Source organism: Pteropus medius, unplaced genomic scaffold, assembly GCF_902729225.1.
Source record: "Pteropus medius unplaced genomic scaffold, Ma_sr-lr_union100, whole genome shotgun sequence".
NCBI classification, from domain to species: domain Eukaryota; kingdom Metazoa; phylum Chordata; class Mammalia; order Chiroptera; family Pteropodidae; genus Pteropus; species Pteropus medius.
The window spans coordinates 2291149-2311393 of NW_024352947.1; the positions used below are offsets into that span (position 1 = coordinate 2291149).

The 20245-nt window shown below is 56.1% G+C and overlaps 1 long non-coding RNA gene across 1 annotated transcript in view; it reads right to left on the bottom strand.

The window, feature by feature from the left end:
• LOC120592551 (uncharacterized) overlaps nucleotides 1–19672 on the bottom strand; it is a 92150-nt gene extending 72478 nt beyond the window's left edge. The window contains exon 1 of the long non-coding RNA XR_005650137.1: nucleotides 14991–19672. This is a non-coding gene — a long non-coding RNA (uncharacterized LOC120592551). The remainder of the gene's footprint in view (nucleotides 1–14990) is intronic.
• Nucleotides 19673–20245: the final 573 nt, after the last annotated feature.

Sequence of the window (20245 nt, forward strand, 5' to 3'; positions counted from 1 at the left end):
TCGACTTTTTCTGTCTGGCTTCTTTCGCTTAGCGTGATTATCTCGAGGTCCATCCATGTCCTTGCAAATGGCAGTACTGACTCCGTGCTGGTAAGCAAGCCAGATAAGCTCATCATGTGCTAGTAACTGAGCCAGACAAAGGACTGTAGTTCATGATAGTTCCTAAGATGTAGCTGCTATGGTTGTCCCCGTTTTACAGATGACTTGCTGAGGCCGGAGAGTGGCAGAGCCAGGATTCAAGGCCAGGTCTGCACCGCTCCTGAGCTGAAGTCTCGGCCATCAGATTAAACTGAATCTCATCCTCTGTTCCGTGTATATATTGTAAGTGCCGCGTGTGGTGTGTTCAGCAGATGTAAACTTCAGCGTCACCGAGTAGAAGGCTGCCTCCCCCTGGGTGTGCACTCAACCTGCCACCCCAGCTGCTTCTGAGCCCCTCACGGCCGCCCCTCCCCCAGCCCCTAAATCACTCCGGGGCCCTTTGTTCTCTCCGCAGCTGCTCAGCAAATTCCTTGATTTGAAATTATGATCACAGGTTGGAGTGCTCCTTAAAATAATTTTGCCAAATGTTCTCTCTCTCTCTGCGTTGATGAATATAATGGATGAAAATTTAAAGAGAAAAATAACTTAAGAATTCGCTTTGTTGAAGATCCACTCCCCCCCACCCAAAAAAAAAATCACGGGCCACCTCCACAGCAGCGGCTCAGACCTGAAGGATGCTGTCGCACGGGAAGCTGGCCCAGCGCTGGACTTCTGCGGGGCCTCTGCGTGGTGGCCAGAGCCAGCCCGCCGCAGATGGAGGGAGCAAAGGTCAGGCGGGTGCTGGGTTTGCGGAGGCTGAGTAGGGACAGACCCTCGGTTTCCAGTTTCCAATTTCCTGTGCGAGGCACGGATGGGCGCCCCCGCCCGCCCCACAGCGTTTCATGCGCGCACAGAACAAAGGCGGGCGTGGGCGCCGTCAGTAACCCGGACGGACGGCCTTCCTTCTCTCAGGCCCGTTTCCCTCCGGACTTCGGGAGTCCAGACTGAGGGACGCAGGGCGCAGGGCACCCGGGGCTGCTGGCTCCCTCCTCCTGGACGCAGCCCTGCACCTAGAGTGAAGCCTGCCTTCCAGGTTGGCCTGCTGCTCAGGGTCCCCTGACCAGGGAGGCTCTCCAGGTGCCCATGGCTCAAGGGACCCAGGAGACGGGCCTCGGTGGGTCAAAACAAGGGACCTCCATCGCCCCACTAAGACATTTCCCCCATTTTCGGAGGCTCCCTTTCTGCAAATCGTGAGCATGGAGATGGGAGGGAGTCCCTCAGATTCTCCATTAAAAAACGCCCTCACGACAGGGAGGCCTCAGCCAGCAGGTCCCGTCAGGCCTGCCTCTGAGCGAGGGTTCCAGGACCCAGGAGGGGACACGAGCCTTCAAAGCCTCTGGCTTCTGAAACCAGTCCTGTTGCTGCGGGAGACTCAGCGACAGGGAAAACCAGCCCCGAGACGCCCCTGCCCGGGGTCTGGCTGCCTGGCTGGCGCTGCGCCTTCCAGGACCCTCCGAGGTGGCGCCTAGGTTGGGCCGGACTGTGACGAGTGGTCTGCCAAGCGTAAGGGGAGCCCCGCGCATGCCCCCAGAACGATCCCCACGCAGCGCAAAGCACTGGGAAGCAATGACCACTCCCGCAGAGACCTCCTCGGCCTCTGAGAGCAGGAGGCCATGCGGGGGCAGCCTGGGGACAAACCCCTCCCAGACCCATCGCTTCCCAACTGGGTGGTGCCTGGGCGGCTCCTGCCCTTCTGAGCCTCAGTCGCCTCATCTGTTAAACGGGCATCAATCTGTGCTCCTCACCAGGTGCTTGTGATGGTTAAAGCGAACCCACCCTGTGGGTAAGCGGGACACTTTGGAGCTGCTTCTGCCAGAAACGGCAGGAGCATAGCCAGGTGGGAGGAGCGTCCGCAGGTGGGAGGAGCGTCCGCAGGTGGGAGGAGCGTCCGCAGGTGGGAGGAGCGTCCGCAGGTGGGAACACGGCAGAGCCGTGTCACACTCCCCCCCAGCCCCCACGCAGGACTGTCTGCTTTGCTGGAAGGGATGCTTAGCGGGCTCCGAAGTAGGACCCCCAGTGCAGCCCCGTGCGCCCCCTCCTGGGCCCCACTCCCAGGCGCTGTCTCCTGAACGAGTGGGGGTGGGGAGGACGGAGAGCCAGCGGGGCATGTGTCACTGTGCCATGGACACACGTCTCTCTTCCACCGTCTCGTCACGCTTTTGACCCCCGCGGATGCCTGAGCCTGGCTCCTCCAGATTCTTTGGGAGGGAGGAAATGTCTCGGGTTCCTGTGACTTTGGGCCACGTTGCCTCCCCTGTACCCCCTCCCCAGGGCACGCCAAGTCGGGGCGGGAGAGGCGGCCTGCTGGAAGGAGAGTGTCACCGCTGCTATTGTTCAGAGTTACTGGTGCATGGTGGTTAACAGTTTAAAAAGCGGCCAGCTCTCCAGAGACCATGCACCCCTCGGGGCCATACCCGAGGCGCACACAGCTCTGCTCCCCAGGAGGCATCCTCAGGCCCTTTGGGAGAGCAAAGAAGTCCGTCCCCCAAGATCACCACAGACGTAGGAGAAGGATCCTCGGGGCCTCCGTTTTCTTCTTGCCTCCCCTCCCCCTTTTTACGGATGGCTGCGTTTAAGGAGGAAGTGCCATCAGCATAAAGGAGAGGAAAGCTTCGCCCTACCGCCCCCAAGACCCGAGTCCCCGTCAGCAGGGAGGCAAGAATGTCCCTCTGAACAGGTCCCTGGAGGGCAGCTCCACCCACTCAGGGGAACGGGGCTGGGATGGCAAGAGGACGGACTCACGGTTCTCACCTTGCACAGGTGAATTCCCTGAAACACTTCCGCAAAGAGAAAACAGAAGTTTTATTGCACACGATAAAATAGAAACGATTTATGGAACACATAATCCTAACAGCTCGGCACCACGGACAGCGCATGCCGCCTTCCCATCCGCCCTTCGCGCAAACCTTCCGAGGGAGAGAGTTCTCGTCCCCATTTTACAGATGAGGAAATTGAGGCCAGAAAGGTCTCAGATTTCCCACGTGGCACAGGAAGCCATAGAGCAGAGACCTAACTTTGTCCGAAGCCGAGGTCACTGCTCGGTCACATGCCCCTGCAGGGTTTCGGCGGGGCGGTGAGCACCGTTAAAGGCCTTTCGGCTACAGGTGTCCGCATTCCTCCTCCATAGAGAATTTTCACCTTCTTGAAAACTTGGAAACTGGCGTTTCTAAAAGCAAATATATTTCCAAACTCGGGGTTAATGATAAAGCCGGAAAAAACGCAAGAGGCTCCCTGTTCTCGATCCTCCGTTATCAATACGTGACTTAGATTTGGGTGCCAAGTCAAATTTCTCTAGAACTCTCTCCTTACTGGTGACTTATTAAAGAGTAAATCAAAGTTTGCTTCAAAAGTAAATACACCCAACTTTCCACAGAATCAACACCAGACCCTGGGTCCACTTCCTGGTTCCCGTGTTGACTCAGGTAGTAGCGAGATAAGAGACTGTGGGTTCACTGCGCCCCCTCGCAGAGCCCGATGCGGCTGTCCCCCCAGGAACACTGGGGGGCGGGAACGCTGTCTCATGGCATCTTGCGTGACTCTCAGACAGAAGGCCACGACGGGGTGCAAAGCTCCGTGTGCAGGCCGTAGCTCTTCGTCTCCTGTCTCTCTTTGCAAAGAAAGGGGCCACGCATTTGTCACGTCGCCAATAAAACTCTCTCTGCCGTTTTTCGGCTCTGATCTCATCCGTCATTATTGGGAGTGAGGTGGGCAGGGCTGCACTTTTGGACTCAGATGGCAGGGAGGTAAGAACAAAGTTGACGAGAGTCGGCTTGAATCACACAGTGAGCATTTTCAAGGAAACAAATAAAAATAGCCAGAAGTAGGTCAGCCCTGACAGAGGTCAGAGACAGGAAAATGGGCAGAGTCCTGGGGTAGAGGCATGAAAGTTTTATTTTATGAATCCAAATTCATACTGTCTTTTCGATCTCGTTCCGTTTTCCCTTTTTTCTTCCCCTGCCTTTTGTATACGCAGGACACACGCACACTCACAAACACACACGCGGCGAGAAAGAACGGTGTGATGTGGAACCCTTGATCCATTTTCTCAAGTCCAAAATCCTCTCCTTTTTCCTGAGGCTAAGAGAAAAAGATACTTAAAAAGAACGAACTTGAGAGGCAGGCAGCGGGGAGAAACGTAACACACACTTGACCTGTCTTAAAGGTTCCAGCAAGCTCGGCGCATGTGGCTTCAGGGGAAGGGCAGCAAACCTGGAGGAAAGCACTTCGTCCAGAAGGGACGGCCCTGTCCTCAAGCAGGCCCGCCTCGCCGCAGTACCCCCGGTCCCGTGCCCTTGGGTCTGTGACATTCCACGTGTCTCACACACACTACACATGCGTGTGTGTGCTCAGATGACACAGATGATTCACAGCACACACACACACATGCCCAGTGCTCGTGTACACATATATGCACACACAGTGCACACACATGGTACTCACATGCACACTCAGAACCCATGCACACACACGGTACTCATGCACGCACACATCATACTCATGTACACAGTACCCATGAGCACACAGAGTATTCATCACACGCACACAGTACCCATGTACGCACAGTACTCGCGCGCACACACACACAATCGAACAGGCACGCACCATCAGCAGTACCCACGCACACACAGAACTCAAGCGCACACACACACACACAGCAGGCATGCACACACAGTACTCATGCACACACGGTAGTTAAGCACACACATAGTGCCCGTGCACACACAGTGCTCATCAAGCACACACAATAGACATGCATAACCCAGAAAGTGGTCGTGCTCTGGCTGGAACCTTAAGCTCCCACACTTGGCAGGATTATGTTTCCTTGTGGCCTCAGTGACGTGAATGGCGTAGATTGATTGGTCTTACCAAGGAGAGAGAGAGAGACAGCAATAAAGTCTGATGTGCGGCCTTCTCAGGTGGGTCATCAGAGCGAAGACGGGGATCAGCAAGGTGGGCTCTTTTGGGGAGAATCAGCCTATTTGACTAGTAATTTGCTGGAGCACTAAAACATACACTTCTTCTTAGAATTCACAGAAACGTGAAAGGAGCTCTCGGACCGGGCCGACGGCACAGGTAACACGCAGACGGGCACGCACACCTGCACCCATATGCGTCCACATACGTACTTCGCGGGTGTAACAGAAACACAGCCCCAGGGGTTCTGAAGGAATTGGGTGTGGGGATGGGTCCCCTGTGTGTCCTCTCCCCTCTGAGAGAGAGCACGAGACGCGGCCACCTAAAGGCACATTCGGCCCTCCGAGCTGTCACACCGAGTCCTCCCCAGGGCAGCCAGGAGAGCGGGAGCCCCGTCCTGAAGTGTAGCTCTAATGCGGAATGTTCTAGGCCCAGGACAGCCCCACACATACAGCCGTGGCACTCTCTGTGCTGTGGTCAGTTCGCTGAGTCACACGGGAACAGCATCTGTTTTCATTTATCCCAGAGAACGATCATGGCCACCCGAAGCCTCTGCCCAGGGAGGCTCCCGGTTGTCTGTGAGAGACTGAGCTTTCCAGAAGGACGCGGCATTTACCTGGGCTTTAACCTCCCAGCCGGCCAAGGACATGGAGAGTGTTCTTCAAAAGTCATCCGACTTATAAAAGTCTGCTCGTTATGAATCCGGCCTCAAAGCAGACTAATCAAATATAGACCCACTGGAAAAAAAAAAAAAAAAAAATCTGCAAGAATAGATGATTTTTTTTTTAGCTTGGGGTTTTCGGGGTGGGATTTTTGGGGAGTGGGAGGGAAGCTGCCCCGTCGAGATAAACTCCTTAAGGGCATGGGCAAAATTCCCTTTTAAATTACTAGCTTTTTCTCAAAAAAAAAAAAAAAAAAAAAAAGACAAAGTCACACAAGAGAGGAAATGAAAAGGGAAATTTTTAGACTTCTCATCTGTCCAGAAAGCCCCGGGCCTGTTTCAGAACCTCGTCAGAGTAACTGTCGGGGCTGCGGTCACAGGCTGCAATCCCAGGAGGCCTTGCGTCACCAGCCATTAGATCAATAAGGAAGTCCAATCACCAAACCACAAGCCGGCTCTTTTCGAAGCCCACACGTTGCTTTAGAGGGTTTTTAAACAAGAGACTTTCCTGTTTTTGAAACCCGTGAATCCACAGGTCTTACAGGGTACTCACATTACTTTATCACTTGCAGCAACCACAGGTATGAATTTCAAAACTGCTTGCTCCAGCCCGCCCCTCCGCCCACTGCACACACATCCATGTATTCGCCAGAATCCTATTTACAGTGTCGTGTTGCCAACTGCTGACACAGAAGAAAAACGGAAAAAACATCCTAGTTATACATTAAGCTTTATGGTGAAAGCATCTGTGCCAGGCCCGGGCCAAACAACCCTGATTCGCTGACCAGAAGGCCGGATAACCACACGGAAGGACACGACGCAGAAGCTGGTCTGCAGTCAGGTCGGCGTTGTTCATGCGGCCACGCTATTTTTCAAACACACACGGGCACACTTGTGCAAATGTAGTGTACGAAGTCATCACGATCCACAGGGTAGCCGTTATAGTCATCATAGGACGTGCGGCAAATCGATCGGAAAAATGTAAATCCAGCCAAAAGGCATCCCAAGCCACTAAGGAGGTTGCTGTCCAGGCCACTGGAAAATAAATGTAGAAAAGCACGGGGCATGGAGGAAAGACGTAGACCATCCAATCCACATCCTCCACGGTGTGCAAGTCAGACTTGTTTTTCTCTTGAACAAATAAAGAGATTCCGATTAAAGACTGCACTACAGAAGTGATGAGCTAAACCCACAAGCCTCTCTCTTTCCTGCCCAGCACAGGAGCTCGAGAGATGGGCCAAACCTAACAACCACACTCGATGGCCGCCTCCTGGTTCAGCTTCTACCCTGGCCAGCGGTCACTTGGCGTTGCTCAAGCAATGTCTGCAGAATTCAGCCTGAGCTCCCCGCTGGAAGCATCCGCCCTTGCAGGACAGACCAGAAGTTAACAGAAGGCTTCCGGAAGGTGGTACAGCTTCCTCTTTCGGGAAGTGTCCAATCAGAGCAAGGGAGAACAACTGTTGAACTTGATTCTGCAGCGAGGACCAGTGACCTCCACGGTGACTTCACAGAATCCACGTGGCGATAACGAAGCTAGCAGACACTTATCTAACCTCACACCTTTTAGTCTTTTTGGGTTAGAATCAACACTTAGCTCATCCAAAAGACACACATCTTCCCAAAAGAGCCTGCTCTCAGTTTGAGCGCACTGGTTTTTCGTCTTATTTTATTTTTCTGCATTCCAATAAATGTGCTAGCGCTGACACGTTGAGATAGACACTATAAAGCCACTAAGTTGTGATTTTTATGTTTGTGGGAAGGTTCCTTCAAAATATTAAAAAATTCTCTCTTATGAAATATTGAGTGTGCGTGAGGCAAAACCTAAAAGTGTCAGAGTAAATCTCTCGAAGATCATGACTGGCCTACTGTGGCATAGCACAACGCATCCTCAGGGGGGAAATACAATAAAATCAAAGAATTCTAGAGAATTCCAGACTTCCTACACAGGCCAAGTAAGCATTTTTAATTGTAACACTCATTGGCAAACAATCTGCTATGTACGGAAAGCATCCTAGCCTTCAAAAATGTTTTTAAAATCATAACTTTCTCATTCTCTCAAAAGCCACTGCTACAAAACTAATACAGTCATGAACAGTCGTCTGATCCCTGCAGACTGTGGTGATTTAGAGCTCTTAGGCCCAAATGCTCTCTCGCCCGACTTAGACCGAGCTTGTGGGACGATTTCCCAAGCATTTCTCGCTTTGGCTGTGTAGACCGTGGCTCCGCACCCTCTCTCCAGAGAGTAGGCTCGCCCAATGAAAACACGCTGCCTCCCTTGTACACCACCACTGACACCCTGACCCCAGGCCTGTGCCACCGGGCCGGCTTCCAAGACTGCATGTTCCCCGCTAGCTTAGGCCTCGAAGCCCAGATGCCAATGAGAGCACTAGGGGAATGGGTACTTTGACAAAGGACCTTGCAGTAGGTCTCCCTATCACGCGAGTTCTCCGTTTGGGGTCATTACCAACTCCACCCCTCAGAGCGACGAAGCGCAGAGGAAAATAACATGTGTGGTCAAATAGACATCCCCCCATACTCGTCTGTGCCAAAGTTCCTCCTACTACAGGATGCTCACTCAATTTGTTTCGAATCACAAAATACCCTGAAAGGAATTCAATGAATGCTACTCTGGGATGTTTTATAGAGGTTGCCTGGAAGAATCTTTTTTTTTTTTCTTAATTAAAAAAAGGATTTATTTTATAGTTATTCTTGAAGGTATGACTTCCAACTGCAAGCATTAGTTATTGTAAGCAAGTCTTTTTAAGCTCATATTTTTCAATATGAAAACTTTCAAATAGTTCAGAGAAAGAGCATATAGTAATATATACCTATCACTGAGATTAATAATAATTGCCGTCGCTCCTTTTCTTTACTTATCTTTTTTTTTTTTTTTTTTGGTCTTTTCTCTTTTTCTGTACCATACGAAAGACAATCCCAGACCTCGTGTCATTTTGCCCCTTCATACTTTAGTATGCATCCTATAAAGGCTTAGACATTTCCTTACGTAGCCACAGCCCCGTAAAGATCCCTTTTGAAAGCAGCACGAGACGTCAGCTCTATGGGGAGTCACAAATAGAGCACGAATGTCGCTCGAGATAACATTTCCAGCGACCATAACATACAGACTCAAAAAGTACGAAACCTCAAAGACACCCGGGCAGAAGCGAGATGGTATGTTCTGGAAGCCTGAGTGAGCCAACTCAGCAAGGGCACAAGTGATGACAGTCTGAATAATGAGTAAAAAAAAGGCAACCTTTCTGCATAAGTGCATTAATGCATGCAATCTGAAATACGCATGTAGTTAAAGCAATTAATTAAATTTTATAACCAGAGATGTGACTACTTCGCTTGCATCACTGGAAGCATACATATCCAGGCTGGCCAAGAAAACACACACACGGGACTTTTGTAAGCTGCTCGTTGGGAAACGGGGTGTTGCTTCAGATTCAACGTTGCACATGTGGTATAGCCAACCCCCCACCTACCAGCCCCTGCCAAGCCTGTTCTTCTTAATGAGAGCGTTTCCTGAGCGTCTCCTTGGTGGCAAGCACTCTGCCAAGCCCTGAGCACACATGTCCCTTACGTGAATGCCAGCCCTCTGAGAGACGTCCTCCTAGTCCCTCATTTTTACGGGCGAGAGATTGAAGCTTTAAGAAAGCGAGTTATTCTCTGGAAGAGAGAAAGATGGAGCATAGGTCTGATTTATTCTGTTCTATGGTGCTGCCTCGGTGAGCTTTCTCCTCCCCCTGTTGCCAAGTAGCTGCTTTAGATCCCCTGTGAACCAGGTGGCAATATCGAGGTTTCCATTACAGCCTCAGACTAAGGAGAACTGGGAGGCAGGGAGGAGGGTCATGTCTGCGTGATTTGCTGTACGGCCATCGCTTCATTTTGTCCTCGCCGAATCGCTGTTTCGGGCTATTACTGTCTGGTGATAAACGATGGGTGATACCACCAAATGGCCTCCCGAATTCCACTAAGACAACCAAACTGGCCGAAGCCTGTGTAGACCGGCTTGGCAGTGTGGGCGGCTGGACGGACCGCAGCTTCCACCACTTCTTTATGTGTTCCCCTTGCTTATGTCCCCGGATGTGACAGCTGCCCATCCAGAGTTCCTACTCCATTTGACAGTTGTCCTCCGCCACCTCCTCTAGTGTTAATTCACCGTAAGAGGAGGAAGAGAAACACTCCGAGGCAGCCTGGCTCGGCAGGTGGTGGACACCCGCTTCCTACAGAACGGGGAAGCAAAACAAAACCTCTGCTTTCCCGCCCCCCCCCAACTGCGGGGGAGCCCCAGAAGGTCAGTGAACCTTTCTTCGCCGCAGTGTCTTCATCATTAAAATGCGATATCAGAGGACCAGGGCTGAAATCGCCAGATAATATCCAATTAAGGTGCAAAGCTTCATGGAAATGCTACGGGCTGGGCCTTAAACAGTCACATACGGTTTCACAAAGAGCACCCGGTGCATCAGCTACGGCGAACAGACAGGAGGGAGACGGTCTGGCTGGAAATGAACTGCACATCGATCGACATTTAGTGGCTAACGCCGCTCTTATTATTTCCCGCTACGATGAACATGAACTCGCGGCCTGAGGCGGAGGGAACCCACCGTCAGGCGTTGCTGCCACCGCGGGGTCAACAGGCCTGGGGTGCAGGCCGCAGAGCTGGGGTCTCTGGGGAGGCGCGGCCAGGGCCACCGGTTCAGTAGGGGAGCCTTGCACGGGAGGGCGACGCTCTTGCGGGAGCTCAGCAGACAGGGTCATCCCCCACCCTCGGGGTCCTGCAGGTCCCCAGAGAGACGTGTGCCAGAGAACTGCTCTCACCCCACAAGGTGGCTGCGGGGCCGAGCGGGGGAGGCCGACGATGGACACTGGACAGGGCGGAGGGCAGTGGACGCAGCCTGGCAGGGGGCCGGGGGAGCACGCGGGGCGCATGGCGGGGGGCGCGGGGAGCGCGAGGGAAGAAGGCGCGGGGCGGGGTGCACGATCCGGACCCGGGTCATGGGCGCGCGGTGGACACGGCCACCTGCCCGGCTGGGGACTGCAGCCGGCCACGTGACGCCCTGCCCCGCGCCCTCTTGGGGGGCGGCCAGCAGCTGGGCAGCTGCGGCAGCCCCCGCGCCCCACCGAGCGCGGGCGGAGTTGTTCCTCGTGGAAATCCCCTGTTGCAGGGGACCAGGTAGCTTTCAAAGTCCCGACAGTTAACGGCCCTTCTGGCCCAGGGCGGGGAGCGCAAGCAGCCGCAGCCCGCAACCCGCAGCCCGCAGTGAAGCGGGGGTCTCCCCCTTTCCCGCCCATACAAGCCTCCTTTTCCTCACCAGCTCCCCAAATTCCCACATTTCCAAAAATGAAGGCTGGAGGGAGGAGGACGCAGCCCCCGGCTGAATCAGCAAGCCAAAACTAGGGGTGACTCAAGGAGGGGCGAGGCCGCTGGAAAGCCAGCGGGAACCGCAGGGCCGCGCGGGCCTCGCTTCATCGCACCCCCTCTTCCTGTGGCACAGGACACATTCTTGTCTCCCTCAGCCTGAAACGGGACCCTGGAGAGCAGGGCCCCGCCCCCCACTGCGTCAGGGGACCTCACGCCCCTGCCCCCAACGATGTTTCCTCCCCTCATCAAAGACAGCAGCAGCCGCCCCCATGTTCACACAGAATGATCTAGAATCGGGTTTCCGAGGCTAGGGCAGCATTTGTAGCCTGACCCTGCAATATTTCTGTTTCCCCTTTCACTCGTTCTCATTGGCCCCGTGGTTTCCGCAAGGGCGGCAGGGGACGCTGGTGGCAGGGCCGGGCTGGCAGTCCCGCGGCGCGCGTTGGCAGGGCGGGCATCTCCCTCCGTGGCTCTTAATTGCTGTGCGGCCTCAGCAAGACCGCTGGGTGCTGAGAGTAACCGGAGCCGGTCACACTTTGCCGGGCGGCTCTTCAAAAGCGGGACTCTGTCCCAGACTTCATGTCATGGAGCGTGCTTCCAATCGGGCTGGGGTGGGGAGCGGGCCGGGCGCCCAAGGGCCTCGTGGGGCCTGACCTCTGCCCCCGATCTGCACGGCGAGGGCCTCCGAGGACCCTGGGACAGGGAGCGCTCTGTCAATCAAAGCCTAGACTCTCTGCAGGCACGAGGTTCCTGGGAAAAGCAAACTGGCAATGAAAAAACACGCACAAAACATCCGACCGAGGGCGACGGATCTACTCAGAAACGAGAGCTGGAACCGGAGGGAAGACCTGCCGGGCATGCGTGCTGGGGGCGGGGGGCGGGGGCGGGGGCGAGTCACCTGTCACCTGGCCGTGGCCTAAGCAGGTAACGCACTCAGGCTGCAGCCCAGGCCCAGCCCACAGGCCTTCCGCACGAGAGCTGGGAGGGCGGAGAAGGAGCGAATGAAGAAGAGGAATGAATTTGTTTAGAACATAAAGCGAAAAAGTCCAGACTTTCTGGGGGGTGAGGAGGGTGGCTGGGAGTGTGTCGGGAGAAACCCCGTCTGGTTTGAAAGAGAAGAGACTTGAAAGTGTAAACGCAAACCCGAGTCTGCCATAAAGATGACGATAACGACGTTAGATGCCACGGACTAAACACGACCCGTGTGCCAGATTCTGCAAGTGTCTTCACAGTGGCATCTTGTTGCGTTTCCGTGGCACCCTCAGGAGGTGAAAGCGAGCTTGAGGGGTCGTCCACTCTTTGGGGTATCAAGGGGAGAACCCTGGACCCAGAGGGTCTGGGAGGACTTGACGCAGGTCTCCAGTGACAGCAGCCCAGGCACATCTTCAAATCTGGTCAAAGTGGGCCCTTTTGTGGCCCCGCCTACCTCGTCACTGCCGACAGGGGACGCGAGCTCTCCTGCCGACTTCCGGTGCAGAGGCCCCTACGGCAGGACCGAGTTCCTGTCCCCAGGTGGGAAGAGCTGGCCTGCTCCGCCCTACAGCTCCCCCTTCCAAGGACTCCCCGTGAGCCCCGGGGCGCTCCTCTGGGACGTCCCTCGCTCTCAGGGAGCACGGGCCGACCTTCTTGGACAGTTAGCGACTTGTCCCCGAGGGCGTAACTGTGACTTGTTGTCTCCCAGGAAAGGTTTCCTCTGGGAGGGCACCTGGAGGGGCAGCTGCTGGTGACCAGGACAGAGCGGGATGCCCACCACTCAGCCACCCCACATGTCGCACCAGGTTGGATTCCCATCACCCACTTCCAATGGCCCGTGAAAAATACGGAGTGTTGACGGGTTCTGCAACACCACTGTGTGACTCCGCAGGGGTGTGACCCACCTGAACAAAAGGCCAGAACTCCCGGCCGCTGCCAGGCAGTTAAACACGGCGTCCGTGAGCTGCCTGGCTAGCGCACACAGACTCATCTGTGCCCGTGTCATGGGGGCAAAGATGAGGCAATGCCCCAGTGTCCTCCCGACACAGCGAGTTGCCAGTCTCTGCTAAATATGCACACAGCTGGGACCTCCCTGCCCCTGGAACGTGGCACAGGTAATGGCCAGCCCGTGCCCTCCACAGCCAGAGACGCCTAGTTCTAATCCTGGCTGGCCGGCCTCCTGAGCCTCGGGCTCCTCTGTGACATGATAATGGCTCCCCGAGGGGCTGACACATGCACATGAAACCTCAGACTTAGAGCAGACCCTTCATAACCTGAACCCATAACAACCCAAAATGGTCAGAAGCGACAGTTTTCAGGCATTAGTAGCAACAATCAACTGTGCAGTTTTTAAAATCTACGTGTGTTAAATACATCATCTCGACTCACGCTAGCCTGAGAGGTAGATCTCATTATCCTCGTTGTACCTATTAGAAAGTGAGGTTCAGAGGACTTAAGTAAGTTGCCCAGAGTCACGAGTTGCCCAGTGGCAGGCGGCTTACGGGGAGATGGCGCGTGCTTCAGCTGTGCTGCCGCCGGATGCAGTCGGCACAGGCGGGGCTCGGCCCTCGTGGCAAGGCAGCACGGTCAATGCCAAGCGACTTGCCGAGGGCTGCGGCGGTGTGCACACGCGCCCCCTCGGCCAAGGGCAGCGCTTCGAGCCGGCGCATCAGTCTGCCGAAGGCCCGTGTTCAAAACCTGCCGACCGAAATGCTCTGTTGACAGGGCAGACCCTCCGCCCGGAGCGTTGTAGGAAATAGTCAAGGGCCATTCGAAAGGACTGTGACTCAAATGGGAAGTTCCTGCCCAGTAATAAAGCTCAATAAACCAAAGAGCCGACCGTCAGAAAGCCTCGGTGGACAGTCACTGAACGATACGTTTTATGTGGTCAGATGGAGGGCGAGAGATAAAACCAGTGTCTGCCCAGGCAGAGCTTTGTCCTGTCCGTCCTTGGCGGGCAGTGCCCATAAGCCCAGTGGGGAGTGGGGGGGGTTGCCCCTTGCAGAGCCGTGGGCATCCCTAGGTGACAGAGATGACGCACGGGCCCAGCAGGTGTGAGAGCGTCAGCTCTGAATGGCGAGACGCAGTGTTCTACCTCTTCTCCCGCCACGTGCTTCAGCCTCTTCATGATGGGGACTGTGTTTGAGCATCTCCTCTCGCCAAAGCCACGCTTGTGAAGGAGCCAGGAGCCTAGAAACTGGAGTGACTCTGGATGTGGTTCTCTGTTGCAGCAGACCAAACTTTCCTTGCCAAATCCGACCCTGTCACATACCATCTATGAGTCACATACAAGCAAATGAGCTCCTATTAGGAAGAGCGATAATGGCGTGATATTTGTCAGTGTCTGCATCTTAGCAAATGACAAGCATTGCCTCATCACTGGTCACATTCATATAGATTTCCTTCCAGATCATTGCTCAGTAGCTCTTGGGCTGGTTTCTGACAGTCAGTATTTACAGAACCAGGCACTTAATAACACCGGCCAAGCGGGCCAGATGTCTCCAAGAATGAGTCATGACCCAGGAAGCCTTTTGTCCAAGGATCACAGCTCTGCCCTCATTGGCTGGAGTGGACTAGAGGCCCATGTGCCCATTGAAAAGCACATGCACAATAACCAACGGGCGTTAGACAGAAGCATGGGAGGAGAGGGCGCGGGCCCGAAAGCGTGCAGAGCCGCCTTCACTTATGGGCTCCCTGGTGAACACAGCTCTGGGGTCTGGGGAAAGCGTCAGAGAGATGGCACTTGCGGCAAGATACATAATAACTGTTCTTGAGGGACACAGCCTTGTCCAAAAGGAGACATACCAAGGAGGTGGTTGCCCACTGGATCTGGAGCCAAAATGCACCCCCAGCCCGGTGGTTTGAGTAAGCAAGGACCTGTCTGCCCCTCAGCTCCCATCATCGGAAGACCATTTCTTTGGGTTTTGAAAGCTTAGATGTTCAGGGGTCACTGATTTAAAATGCAGACACCTCTGCAGCAGGGCACACCTCGGGTCTTACCCAGCGGGGGAGTCCGCTTGGTGACGAGCAGGGACGAGGGCCAGCCGGGGGAGGCACTGCAGGAGGAAGTGGGCAGGGAGGGGCCCGCACGTGACGGCTTTGTGACACCCGTGCAGGGCGAGCCCTCAGCCCATCCCTGGAGTGTCCATGTGTCTGTTTGCAAGAAAAAAAAAGGAAGCTGGTTTTCACATCGACATTAGGTGAAGAAATGCCACCCCACTTCAGAAAAGGGCACTATCAACGCGCGGGACCATGATGTACAAGCTTCCTTCTCGCACACACACAAGAAGCGGTTGCAACCACACCGGCGGTAGCAAGCCCGCTGGGGACCCTGTGTCACGCAACGGGGGGCCGGTTGGTCAACACCGAGCTCCTGGACTCCCGGCCCCCTTTAAAACCGATGAGCTAAGCGAGGATTGCGAAAGGGCCTCGGGAAGGAGCAGGGCCACCGTCCGGCCGTGAGGCGGAGAACGTCTTTGGAAGCGGCAGACGCCGGGGGTAACGAGACATTCAGATTTACATGCTGGGCACTTGCAAACGGACCCGGCTTCTTACGAGGCCCGACAGGTTCGAAGTCGCAAGATTATTCGTTAATGAAATGAGCTCGTGATTCCTGTGGACAAAGAGGTCGCAGCCCCGCAGCCACCGGCCAGGGCCAGAAAGCAAAGGACAGCCTCTGGAAGCGCTGCGTGGAAACGTAGCATCAGCATCGCCTTTGGTCACGAAGGGCAACAAGCAGCATGATTCACGGTCCAGAGAAAGGCTTACTCGTGGCCCCTGCCAGCCACCATGCAGTACGACGCTGGGGCTGGGGACGCTCCGATGACTGTGCCCCAGTCGCACCGCCCCAGCGTGTCCGTGATAGCTGCGGACTTGTCCCCGGTCTTCCTCAGACACGCACGTGGCCGCTCCATCAGGCCGTGGCGTGTTCTGGCCACGTGTGTGTGTGTGTGCGCACTACATACGAACCGTGTGGGGAGGGCGGCGGCCGGGGGGAAAGGCGGAGCTCTGACCCTGTGTCACCGGGCGTCAGCTCCTCCAGGGCCTCTGCCGGTGGCATCTGCTGGCACCCTCCGTGTTTCATTTCCCCCTAAGTTTCTGCTTCCTGTCACGGGTGGAGGTGAGGCGAGCTGGGCAGAGAGGGGTTTGGGAGAAGTGTGCAGAGCGCATGGGCTGCTGCTGTTCGTTTCCAGCATTCTCCAGAAGAGTCCGCAGCCCTCCTAGAACACCTTGCCCATGCTTACGCGTTGAGACGTCGCAGCTTGCTTGGGCATCCCTAGCAAAGTACCCCAAAAAGCAGCTTAAACGACAGAAACTTATCTCCTCACAGTTCTGGAGGCTGGACGTCCGAGACGCAGGCGTCGGCGGGGCTGGCTCCTGCTGCGGCCGCGGGGGAGGATGCGTCCCGGCCTCTGGCCTCGGTTGGTCGGTGGCCGTTCTCTGTGTCTGCGTCTTCATCCTCTTTGCTTATAAGGACACCAGCCAGATTAGGTTAGGGCCTCGTTTAACTTGAAATGACCTCGTTTTGACTTAATTACCTTTAAAGACCCCACTTGGACCATCGCCACACTCCGAGGTCCTGGGGGCTAGGACTCCCACCGCACCAAAGACGAAGCGGGAGGGAAGTCGGCTAACGGGGTAAAGCTCCCGGTGTGGGATAACAGATAAGGCGGTGTCATTGTGACTGAATGACTAGATGACAGCCCTCGTAAACGGGTAAGCGGATGGACCACTGATGAATGACTTGACGAACAAACATCAGAACTGCTCCCAGGGCCCAGAGGGCTGCACGGATAGAACCACCCCTAGTCCAGAGCTGGCAGCCCGTTGCCACCCATCTCTGTCATGGGGCCTCGGAGATACTCGGGGGATGTATAGGGACATAGGGGCCACTGCTCCGTGCCCAGACGAGCCTGGCCAGCTCTTGTCCAATCGGCTAAACCCGAGAGCAGAAGCACAGAGGGGTGACACTCCCAGATGAAAACCAGACTTTCTTCCTGCTCGCCCTGCCCCTCCCTGGGGGACTGGGGGACACGCCCCACTGCGGGTCACAGCAGCCCAAGGCCACAAACCAGATGGAAAGCCGTGCCTAGCGGGCTACCTGCCACAGGCCACAGCCAGCTGCCATGTGGTGAGAGGTGATGCTCTGTCCCCGAGATAGTGTCACACCCGTGAGGTGGAGTGAAGTGTCCACATCCTCGCCCCCGTCCCCTGAAACGCTCTCGGGGCCCGGGACTGTGACCATGGCCCGGACGCTGAGGAGGAGGCACAGAAAGACAGCAGGCCCGTCAGCTTCACGATCTGCACAGTCCCCTACTTTCTGCAAGCGCGTCAGCTGTGCCGTGAGTGTTCACTTAATCAGTCTTCAAAGAGATTTCCAAACGGGTATTTTGGTGACCACCCGTCAGAGCCAGCAGGGGACAGGCCAGCTGACAGCCCTCTGACCCCGCAGGCCAGTGCGCGCCCGCTTTGAACCAGCTCCTGTCTTGTCTCCTGCAGGCTCCCCCGTGGTCACCGGCAGCTCCCGATTGAAAACCCGCCACACGGTACAACATGCCACCGACCTACGCTGGCCTTTCTACCGTCCCCAGCACGTCCTCCCTCAGGTCCCAGCGCCACCTGTCACGGCGGCCTTTCCTCGGATCTCCTTCAGGCCAGGCGTGCGGCTCGGCGCGTCGAGCTGGCATTTCCTCTGCCCTCGGAGGGGTTTTCTTGGGGTTTTATTTGGTTTCGTTTTTGCCATGCTTCTGAGAACGGCTCCTTCTTTCCCCTTCACTCACGGCTTAGCTCCTCTAAGGCGGCTCCATGTGTCCCCCCCCAAAGGTAGCTGAGAAAAGCCCCACCTTTTATGGATTTTCAAACAATGACATGACGGGCTCTGAGGACAGAGGAGGCGCCCCCCCTCACCCCAGGCCGTGCCGCCCACGGCCAGCCCCAGGAGAGGCCGAGGGGGCGCAGCCGAGGCCGAGTGCTCGGCCCTGGAGTTAGGGTGGCCTCCTGCCCGGGGCGCTGGGCCTGCCGTTTGTCCGCCTAGGACAGGAACCCTTCTTCCAGGGAGTCCCTGGAAGTGTCACAAGGTCCAGACGGGAGCCGCCCTCTGCTCAGGGAGCCTCTCCTGGCCGCAGTAATTGAGCCAACGACGGTCACCCGTGAGGGCCACCGGGGCCTCTCTCCGGGACGTGCTCGCTCAGCCCCTTCCCGGCGGTGACGCTGTGCGGTGGGGTGAGCGGCGGCCGCCATCGTGCGCGCTCCCTGCCGTGTGAAGAAAGCTTATCCAGGAGACCGATGTCCACGGTTGGGGGAGGATGGCGTGAGACACGAGGGAGGTGCCCGGCGGCGGCAGGTCCCAGCCACAGGTGTCCTCACAGCCCCTTTCGGAAGCCCCAGCTGGTTCGAGTTGCATTTCTCCGGCGTGTGGCTAATAATAGAGTCCGGTTAGGATCCCAGCCATCCTGTGCACGCTAGCCAGGGCGACCTCTGCACTCGCCGTGGAATCGGAGGGGACAACGGGGAAGAAGGAAGTGGGAACGACATGACCCGGACGAAGAGACCATCGTCCACGCTCATCTAGAGCTCGGAACGCAGAACCCTGCAGCACGTTCGACGGGACTTCACGGTCTGTCGAGTCAACACTTTAACGATTATTCTCTCTTAGGCCAAGGCGATCATCTGGGTAATGAAAGTGTTTCTTGGAACAAGTTTCAGGCAGTGGCAGGGACGGCCATTGAGGCGGCATACTACCAACGGATCCTTGGAAAACTCGGTGTCCCGGAGTCAACGGCCAGCTGCGACTCTCGTGGGGGATGGCAGTGGCTCATCCGGGCCTCTCCTGCTGCGTCACGGGCTCAGGGGACAAGTGGACTCAGGAGAGCGAGTTCCATGACCTCCTCCATCGGCCCAGCACCTGGCGAGGCCGAGCCCCTCGGAACCCAGCTGCTCCCCCACACGTGACTCCCAAACACGCTGGTGCTACGGCTGGAGCCCCAGGAAGGCCTCGAGCTGGGTGGGCTCACGACCTGCGATGACACCCAGGACGCAGCTTGGTCCCCGGCTCCCCCGAGGGGGGTCAAGGGACGGCCAGCGACCACAGGGGTCAGAGCCTCCGTTTCGACTCCGAGTTCAAAGAATCTAGCTAAAGCCACATGGGCCCCCTGGCACCACACTAAGAAACGGATTCAATCCTGAGTCAGAGAGGGAGCCGACACTCACTGAGTCACCCGTCGACTTCCTCCCGCCCGCAGCAGCTCGGCCAAGACCAGAAGCCGCTTCTGAGGGCCACCTCGGTGACTGCCACTCGGAAAAGCTGATGCCCTGGAGAAGAGCAAGCGGGGCCGCAGTCACACGGCGCCGGCCCCTCGCGCCCCCGCCTCTGCGCTTTCAGAGCTGAGCCTCACGTCTTGTGACAGCCTCGATCCTGCCCCGCGTTGCCCTTGGCCTTGTTAATTTTCACTTCCCTGTTCGGAACACAGCCACACTTTCCAAATGCCATGAATCATCACCGCGGAGCAACGGCCGCTCGGCGAGGCAGGAAACCGCTGCACGCCAGACCTAGAAGGAACAGCTCGCTGCTGTAGCCCTCGGCCAGCCCGCTGGTCACCATGCCACGAGGTCACAGCCGAGGCTGCTGGGCGCAGCTGCCACGCTGGCCGGCACTCAGCTTTCCCCCCTCCCACCCCCAACCCACCCTTGCCCTGGTGGGAAGATTTTTACCTTCTTCTCATATTCCCTGTATTTCTTTAACTGTCTACGGACAGCATTAGCCGTTTCTGCCTCTCTTGACGGCTTTCTTAGTGACCCTGGCTAAAGTGAAGGCGTCATCTTCCAATCCTGGGAGGGGGAGAAATGGGCAGATCCACTCAGGACCAAGGGATATGAAGTCAGGTGGATGCGGCATAGAGCAGGGCCACCAACAGGTCACGGGAGTTGGCTCTCTGCCTGCAAGTGGCCCTGCCATTATGGTACAGAGGTCATCTCTGTCATCCAAGCCACTTCATGGGACCATGCGGCCTTCTAGACACATTCAACAGGTACCCCAAAGTAGTCGCCAGCGAGCCTATGAATTAATAAATCGATGAAAGATTCCCATCCTCAAAAGAGGACCAGCCTCTCTGTGCCTGGCTGCCGACTGCTCTGGATGCCACCTCTGCACTCACGCGGGCTTGGGTCCTCGTGCAGGAATGAGACCCTCATGTGGAGTCATCATTCTGGCTTCTGTTTAATCAGAGACAGTGCCATTCAAAAGTAGAATGATCTAG